The sequence below is a fragment of the Micromys minutus genome (genome assembly GCF_963924665.1).
Source record: "Micromys minutus genome assembly, chromosome: 23".
In the NCBI taxonomy this organism is placed as follows: Eukaryota; Metazoa; Chordata; class Mammalia; order Rodentia; family Muridae; genus Micromys; species Micromys minutus.
In genome coordinates, this window is record NC_137958.1 from 36,866,983 (window position 1) to 36,876,396 (window position 9,414).

Sequence of the window (9,414 nt, forward strand, 5' to 3'; positions counted from 1 at the left end):
AACTGGTCCAAATGACAGAATCATTAGTTATGAGCCACACGTCCACAGAAGAATTTAGTCAGCTACATTGAAAACATGCGTGGACTAGAGTGGTCCTTACTGTCTCATCTGTGTAATGAGGCTAGGCAGAAACACAGACGAAAACAGATATTTGTATTTTCATGGACAGATGTTTGTATCTCCAAATATATTTCATTGCCTCACTTTTATGCGAGTACAAGCACATTAATTGGGAGGGTAAGTGGTGGGTAATCTTTTAAAATCAGTGTGCATGAAATCCACCATTTAGTCAGACATCAGAAGTCTTTATAACTTCCCAAAAATGTGGGAAGAGGAGGAAAGAAAACAAGCGTTTCCCATAGAAGATTTTCAGAGACCATGGTTACTTTTGATCACCTGAGACCATATTGAATTTGGTTCCTTTAAGGCTTACTAAAACCCCCAAACACACACACACACACACACACACATTGTGACAATTTTGATGAAGAGGCTTATGTTGGGTTAGTCCCCAGTGATACTCAGATTTGTTATTATTTTATTTTTACATGTGTGTGTGTTTGTGTGTATGTGTGTGTGTGTGTGTGTGTGTGTGTGTGTGTGTGTGTGTATACACTCATCCATTCATGGAGACCAGAGGAAAACTCGGAGGAGACGGTTCTGTCTTTCTACTACATGGGTCCTTAGAATTGAACTCTGGTCAGCAGGCTTGGTGGCAAAGTGTACTGACTCACTGCCATTGGCGACTCTCATTAGCCCAGTTTAAAAAAAGATGAGCTTGTGCCACAGTATCTACAGCCAAGAATGCTCCATGTTAAAACACTAATATGATTTATCTCAAGGTACTGGGATTATAGGTAGTTTTAGGGATTTTTTTTTCCCTTTTTGCTTATCTGTTATTTTCAAATTTTCTATAAGAATGTGGATTATTTGTATTAATTTTTAAGTCAGGAAAATCCTCTTTTAAATTGAACTTTATCAGCTATATTCAATGTGAAATCCCTTTAGAGCTGATAGAGTAAAGAAGATTAGATATGGGTACTCATTTTAAAAATGGCAAGCCTGTTTCTTTATGCGCTCATCTTTTGTTCCCTCCATAAGAACAAAGACTATTGGTGTGGAAAGTAGCTTGTGAGAAGATATGGACTGGAAAGAAACAGGATGCTGTACCACGGTGTTGGTGTCCCCAAACCAGTGGTTCATTAGACAGCAGGGAGCACCACGGCTGGTCTCCATTTCCTCTGACAAAGTGGCATGATGACCCCACTCTGGATGTGGCAGGTCTCCTACTGGTGGGTTTCAAATGATATCTAGGTCATGTTTAAAGGGTCTTGAGAATTTGGTGAGTGTCAATTGGTTATGGTGACCTTTGTGCCAGATGTGCTGCTGGGTTCACCCCACCTGGCTGAGTGTCCCATTGACAGTTATTTGAGATGTGACCTTGGATAGGGTCTTCCTCGCTTCTCCACACACAGAACCTCAACAATATTTAGATTAAATCTCAGAATACCCAAGATACAATTCACAGACCTTATGAAGCTCAAAAAGAAGGAAGACCAAAATGTGGATGTTTCTTTCATTCTTTCTTAGAAAGGGGAACAAAGTAGTCACAGGAGGAATACAAGGACAAAGTTTGAAGCAGAGACTGAAGAAAAAGGCATCCAGAGACTGCCCCACCTAGGATCCATCCCATATGCAGCCACCAAACGCAGTCACTACTGGTGATGCCAAGGAGTGCTTCCTGACAGGAGCCTGATATTATGTCTCCTGAGAGGCTCTGCCAGAGCTTTACTGATACAGATGAGGATGCTTGTAGCTAACCATTGGACTGAGCATGAGGACCCAAATAGAGGAGTTAGAGAAAGGACTGAAGGTGCTGAAGGTGTTCGAAACCCCATAGTAAGAACAACAATATCTATCAATCAGACCCCCCACAGCTCCCAGGGACTAAACCATCAACCAAAGAGTACATGGGACCTATGGCTCCAGCTGAATCTGTAGCAGAGGATGGCATTGTCTGGCACCAATAGGAGGCGAAGCCCTCGGTCCTGTAAAGGCTCGATCCCCCAGTCTAGGGGAATTTCAGGGTGGTGAGATGGGAGTTGGTTGGGTAAGAAGGGGACATCCTCTTAGAAGCAGAAGAAGGGGGGTAGGAGGGGAACTGGGAAAGAGGATAACATTTGAAATGTAAATACATAACATATCCAATAAAATGCAAAGAATAATAATGCAGAAGAATACGGGACAGGAACAGTAGTGAGAGGAAAGTGCTAGAAAGCACATGGCCACCAGCCAGGTCGCTCAGCTACTAGAGCCCAATCTAGTCTTGTTCTGTCCTTAATAAACTTGCCCCTTGGTGGGTTTTAGGAATATGGTATTGAGTCATATGTGCTTCTGAAGTGGTCCAGGCCACATCTCACTTCCCCACTGTGTCCTGACAGATGCTATCCTTACTGTATCTTTAGAAAGTTTCTCGCCCTGGACACTCCTTTTTTCCTTCTCCCAGACCATCCTTAACAGAAGATTCAGGCTTCTGACAGATATGCTGGGAACAGAAGTACTCAGAGGGAAGCTAGTAAGGCCGTTGGATTTGAACATGTGTCACTTCTTTTCTTAAGAACCCAGAGACTTATCAGGATCACTAGAGATTCCTCTCTGACATATTTGTCCATGGATCTTTTTTTTTTTTTTTTTTTTTTTTCCTATTTGATACCAGATGTTTTTTGAGCAGATACTGTTTTCCTGTTTTTCAGCTACCTGGGAACAAAGTTACTTTCTTGGCCACAGCACACAGTTTGGTCCTCATCTAAGTTACCCTCTTACAAAAAAGGCTTCTTCAACTCTTCCTGTCTCTGAAAAAATTCATTTCTGTGTAAATGACAATTTTCCCAATCTAGTGTTATTGTTAGTAGCTTAGGCTACATTCCCAGAGCAGGAGACTCAAAAACAAGTTTAGCCTGGCTGCTTCCCTGCTGAGCAGTTTCTGTAGCGCTACTTAGACATTGAAATTGTAAACTCTGCAATTTAATTGAGCTTAAACGTTTGTTTCTTTGTTCCTCATTTCTCCATTGACTTTTGGTCTAAAGCTTTGCACAGTTTCATTGAGGAACAACTTAAATTTGGTTTGATTACTTCCCTGGGTCTGACAGACAAACCTTAACAGGGGCTGGAGGCTGCATTTCAAAAGACAGTGATGAAGGGAAGAGTGGAAGAGAGGCAGCCTTTGAATTGCATTCCTCAGATCATTTCAACTGCTTGAAAACAGCCAATAAGCAGCAGAGAGGAACCCACTGAAGTCTCTCTTTCAGCCAGTTCTGTTTGTCTAGAGAAGGTTGGGAGGCTGCCATCAGGAGAATCAAATGTCAGTTGTGTTTGCACCATAGGAGACAGTCTGCACCAGCAGTTCTTGGAATTCATAACGGGAAAGGGGGGAGCAGTCTTTATAGGAGGCATACTTACAAGGTGCAGGAGAAAGCCTTCCCATTGCCATGTTTCCCCAGGAGCAGGAAAGTGTGGATTACCTGTGAACAATAAATGACAGTCATTTTCTCTTAGTGTTCAGGGCATTATTTTTAGAAGGGTACTGCGTGCTTGGATGGTTAAAGCTACCGCACATATGGCAATCTCAGCAGTGAACTCGGTGAAACTCAAGAGCTGGGGTTCTGGTGCCAACTTAGAGCATTACGGCAAAATAGCCAGTGGCTTTCTTAGCTTGCTTGCTCCAGATGACCTTTCAAGCCTTCAAGAGCCTAACTCCTTTCTGAATGAGACCTCCAACTGTAATGACTTTTAGAAATGAAGCAAACTTTATATTTTGTAAATATCTAAATGAACTATGCTCACAGTAAAACTCTCATAATAAAAAGTGAAAATTCACTTTTAACCCATATTTCACTTGTAATTCAAGGAATTTATGTCTAGTTTTACTATCTGGTGTTTATCTTGAAGCTGCACATGTTTATTGGGGGTGGTGTTTACCCACAAAGTTTTCTAAAGTCACAAAACGAGCTTCCTTTCTGCAACAGTGCTTTGAAGCAAGTCTTGTTCTCTTATATCCTATTTGTGTTAACAAATACATGAGCTAGTACTTGATTCAACAGGCAGGATTCCACTGTGTGGACAGACAACTCTATGATTAACGAGTTTCCGATTGGTACTTTGGTTAATTCTCCATTGGCCAACTCTAACTGGTGAAGAAAATCTTTTGTGTGTTGTATGGATGCCTTTATATGATGATCTTCTAAGGCTAAATCTCGTGAGGGAAATACACATTCAAATATTTTTAACAGCTAAAGTAAAACACACGTAACAAACTTTATCATGGTAATGAACTGTAAGTGGTCAAGTCAGGCTTGGGTTAGAGAAATCACTTTTTGCACTACTCTCATGACCATCTAGCTATAGGGTCAGCTTGCAAAACAGAAACCTGGCCTTGAAAAAATGAACTCCTCACTTGTTCCCTGCTAAGATCCTGGCAAGCTTCATTTTTCTTTCCATCTCTATGAATTTAATTGTACTGTGTATGTACAGAAATGCTATTCTGTTTTTGTTGGGTTGTGATTGGATTGTTTTGCAATTATGTCTTCAAGAGGTATCATTTTAGTACATTTGCAAATATCCTTCTTTTAAAGACTGAAAACTATTCTTATATATTTAGTTTATATATATATATATCTTATATATGATATATAAATTACATAACTTATATAATATACACATTATATATTGTATATGTGTATGTATACTTACATGCATGTACACATGTGCATATGGGTGTATTTTCATATGCATACATATTTGGAGGCTCAGAAGTCAATGTTGGGTGTTTTCCATTATTATTTTTCATCTTTATTTTGAGACACAGAAATTCCATGAAACTGAAGCTCGCCATTTTGACTATACTGGCTGGCCAGGATCTTCTAGGATCCTCCTATATATGTCTCAGAAGCTCTGGGGTTACAGCTAGAAAAAAAGAGTCAGAGCCTGTCTCACTTAGGGTTTTACTGCTGTGAACAGACACCATAACCAAGGCAAGTCTTACAAGGACAACATTTAATTGGGGCTGGCTTACAAGTTCACATGTTCAGTCTATTGTCATCAAGGTTGAACATGGCAGCATTCAGGCAAGCATGGTACAGGAAGAGCTAAGAGTTCTACATCTTCTTCCGGAGGAAGCCAGGAACAGACTGAGCATCCTCAGGCAGCTAGGAGGAGTGTCTCCAAGCCCAGCCCCAGAGTGACACACTTCCTCCAACAAGGCCACACCTTTGAATAGTGCCATTCCCTGGGCCAAGCATATGTAAAACATCACAGAGCCCTACTGCTGAATTACTCAGTACGGATAGACTTAGAGAAAGGGGGAATCCTTACCATAGGTTGTTTACTTACCGGCAAGTTTACCAACCTTTACCAGTAAGTTTTGACACCATGCTTTTTCTGTAGAGCAGATTCTTCCACAATGTACTCACCATCCTACATTTTATTTATAAGACAAACTGTACTCCTAAGAATTCCACCTCCTCCCCAGTCTGTGTTCAAGAATGACCCTAAAAGTTTTGTCTGCCCGCACCAGACAAATAGCTGAAATTTCTGTGTTCTTGTATTTTCTAGCTCTCCCCAGCACTATTAAGACAGGACGGTCCCCACTGTAACCTCCGCCTAGTTGCCAGTACTCGGATCCTCAGTGTGTTCTTTGTGTTTCTTTTTGTTGTGTAAAAATTTCCTTGGCAAGTGTCTCTGTGAGAAACTGAAGAGAAAAGTACAGAAATGCAAAGGTTTTGGGCAATGCATGATGCCTGGAGCAGTAGAAAGGGTTATAAGTTACTCGGTACAGCAAACCTAAGGAAACACCAACTTCAACCATGGGGTGTGAAAAGGTGTGAGCACACAGGCAGCAGAGTGCGAAGTAATGTACCTGTAATGAACACATTTGTACGGGTCAAAATGATAGATTTAGCTAAGCTAGGGTCACCAGAAAAAGTGTATTCTACTGACAGTAGCAGAAAGTATATATAGGACACAGTCTATAGATTGAGAAAAAAATAGGATGGCTAGTTCAGACACTTTTTTTGGTATTGATCTATTTTCTATTCAGGATCTTCCAGTATCAATTTATTTCACTTAGTCAAATTTCATAAAATATTAATAAAATGAAAACTAAGTGTCCCTAAGTGTCTACGCGCAACAGATTCATTTTGTGTGCCAAGTCACAGCAACTTCCGCATGATATATTTGGGTATGTTATCAGAATCATTATGCCATTATTGGATTATTGGTTGCTATATGGGTACGTTCATAATGGGTTGAGGCTCCTGGCAGCATTTAATGAGGTTTTCTGCTTTTCTTTCATTCCTTCGGCTGTTAGGAACACTAAAAGGGCTCATTGCTCATTTCACCAGGGCTGGCAACAAAGAGTTGTTACAGAGAAGAATGCTGCCAGGCTGTGCCAGCCCTCCCAACGAGCTGCGAATTGAGGCTTTCAGGAGCATCTCTTTATTCAGTCGCAACCCTTTCTCTTCATCACGGTTTGTGCTCTGTCACAAACGATAACGCTGTATTCCTTTTTGTTTGCTGATAACATGCCAAGGAAGCAGTGTTCCAGGGAAAACATATACTTTCTTTGAAGTGTTTGCTTTGGGATGTTTCAAAGCTGAGCTTCACCATTGGCAGTTTCTTCAGCATCTCAAAATCTCTGACTCTCTGTCTCTGTCTCTGTGTGTCTCTCCGAATATGTAAATATGCATACACTTTGGGATTGTTATTTAAAAGATAGAGAGAATGCCACTTATAGACTATGACTATAATGTTTTTATTTATTGTTCTCTATGATTAATATCGATATATATTTTATATCTTCTAAAAGAGTAAACAGTATTCAAGTTTCTAAGCAATCCTTTTCCATGGTTTGGCTTCAGGTCTTTGAACTCTTCCTCTGATATCATTTGATGATGGATTTTAATCTGTATGATGTAATAAGCTCTTTCCTCCCAAATTGTTACTGTGCATTGTGGGTTGTTGTTGTTTTGCTTTTTGTGTTTGTTTTTTACTACAGCAGCAGAAGAGAACTTAGGAGTTACCTTATAATTTGTTGTTATTTTTGACAGAAAAAAAAAAGAAAGATAGGCTAACCCACTTTATAGCATTAATTACAGCAAAGGATACCCTCGCATTTGTTACTCTTAGTGATAGGAGAAAGAATTCAAGCCTGATCACTGTCAGGGCAGCAATTAGATTCCGTGTGTCCGTGTGTATTGTAGGATCTTATAGACGACAGCAAACAGGCGGCCCCACTATCCTGCTCCAGGGACAAGGAGTTGCTTATGGTATCACCCGCTGCTGTGTGCTGCACATAAAAGGGCCCCAGACAAGCCAGATCTCTTTCTATGCCCCCACCTCTGCTGCCTTCTCTCTCTCTCTCTCTCTCTCTCTCTGTCTCTCTCTGTCTCTCTCTCTCTCTCTCTCTCTCTCTGACACTTTCTCCTATTCCCTCTCTCTGTCCCCTTGTTTCCTTGTCTGTCTGCCTCTCTCCACTCCGAAAAGACCTTTTTCCCTCCCCTCTCCAAATAAACCTCGTACAGTAGATCTGCTGTGTGGCATAATTTCTCAGGGGCACACCTTGGCATGTGAGATATTGTCATGGTACCGCTGAAGGTGCCGCCGTCTGTCTCTCACATTGATCCTTTCAATAGGAGTTTATAAAACATTACCATTGCTCTTCAAAGATGTCTAAACCATCTGTCAAGCATACATAGTTCTTAGCTATTGACTGTATAAAGCAAAAAGTAACAAAAATGGGATGTGCTGTTGTTGTTTTGTCTTGTTCTTCCCCCACCCCCCACCTCCCGACAGCGTTTCTCTGTGTAGCCCTGGCCTGGCTGTCCTGGAACTCTGCGGACCTGGCTGGCCTCAAACTCAGGAGATTCACCTGTCTCTGCTTCCAGGGTGCTGGGACTAAAGGCCTGCGCTACGGATTGCCAGGCGTTCGTGCAGTTCTGATGTTCAGGAATTTAACCTTTTTGGGGAAATTCTTATTTCAAGTCTAATGAAATTTAATCAACACTCTGAGTGTCGTGTGTAAGCATTGCCAGCAAATGCAGAGATTCACTAGTCTAAATACATTTTAATAAATTAGAGGTTTTGTTAAATACTGGGCAGGACCATAAATACTAACCAGGTCTATACTTGAGACTCACCCTCAGAATATGGCACACAATTACGTTAGTCAGAGTCTTTTTTTTTTTTTTTTTTTTTCTGTTAGAAACTTTATTTTCCTTCCACCTTTTTTCTCTTTCTTCTGGTGTCTGCTGAGCAGCTCAGGACCACTCAGTGGTGGCTCCAACCCACTCAGTGGCCTGTGCTGTAGGAGCTGCTGACCAGTCCTCAGTGGCTGGCTGCGCACTCCAGTCTTCTGTGGGGGAACTGCTGGATGGGCACAGAGGGCATCTGCACACCCTCAGACCAATCAGCCACCTCAGGCTGAGCAGCAGTGAACTCAGGAGCTGGTGCGGTCCATTCACCCTGGGATTCCTCCTTGGTCACAGCCTTCTCAACAGCAGCCTGTTCCTCCTTCTCAATCTCTTCTGGGTCTCTGCAGAGGTAAAGATCAGGCATAACCTCCCATGGGTGCTCACGGTGGAGTACCTCGCATGCGGAGTACCTCCCGGGCCAACATCCACCACATAAAACCCACTGAGTGAGCTCCCTTGTTGTTGCACGGGATGGCAATGTCCACATAGCGCAGGGGAGAGTCTGTGTTACACAGAGCAATGGTGGGCAGGTTGACATAAGAGGCCTCTGTGAGGGGCTGGTGGTCAGCCCTGGGATCAGTCACCACTAGAAGCCGTGGCTCCCTGAAGGCTGCTTGGATCTGGTTAGTGAATGTCCCAGGTGTGAAGCGGCCAGCAATTGGAGTGGCTCCTGTGGCAGCAGCAAAGTCAGCACAGCTCGCTGGCCAGTGTTCCTGGAAGAGATGACGCTGACGTCGGCGGGGTTCTCAATGGCAACCATAGTGGGAGCTGCGAGCAGCAGCTTCTCCCGGGTCCTCTTCAGATTTATGATGTAGATACCATCACTTTTCCTTTTGTAGATGTGCTGCTCCATCTGAAAGTCAAGGTCGGTGCCACCTAAGTGGGTTCCTGCAGCAAGGAATTTGAGGACATCCTCCTCCTTCATCTGCAGGACATCAAGGGCTCCAGACATTGTGTCAGTTTCCCTTTTAAGTTACGATGGAAACCAAGAACAACGCCGTATGGACCCATCCCCGGGTAGCGCGGAAAGCTAGTCAGGGTCTTACAAAGGCAAACCTCACAGGGCTATGTGCTCTCTACCTTCTTGTCCTCAGAGGCAAGCACGGTTGCTGATGTCCCACCTGCTTACCTACAATCAAGCACTGGTCCTGTACACGCAGGGCAATTG

The 9,414-nt window shown here is 42.7% G+C and overlaps 1 pseudogene across 1 annotated transcript; it reads right to left on the minus strand.

The window, feature by feature from the left end:
* Positions 1–8,312: 8,312 nt before the first annotated feature.
* LOC308435685 (small ribosomal subunit protein uS2-like) lies at positions 8,313–9,198 on the minus strand (annotated as a pseudogene). The gene has a single exon. The product of its transcript is annotated as a small ribosomal subunit protein uS2-like (transcript).
* Between the last annotated feature and the right edge of the window lie 216 nt (positions 9,199–9,414).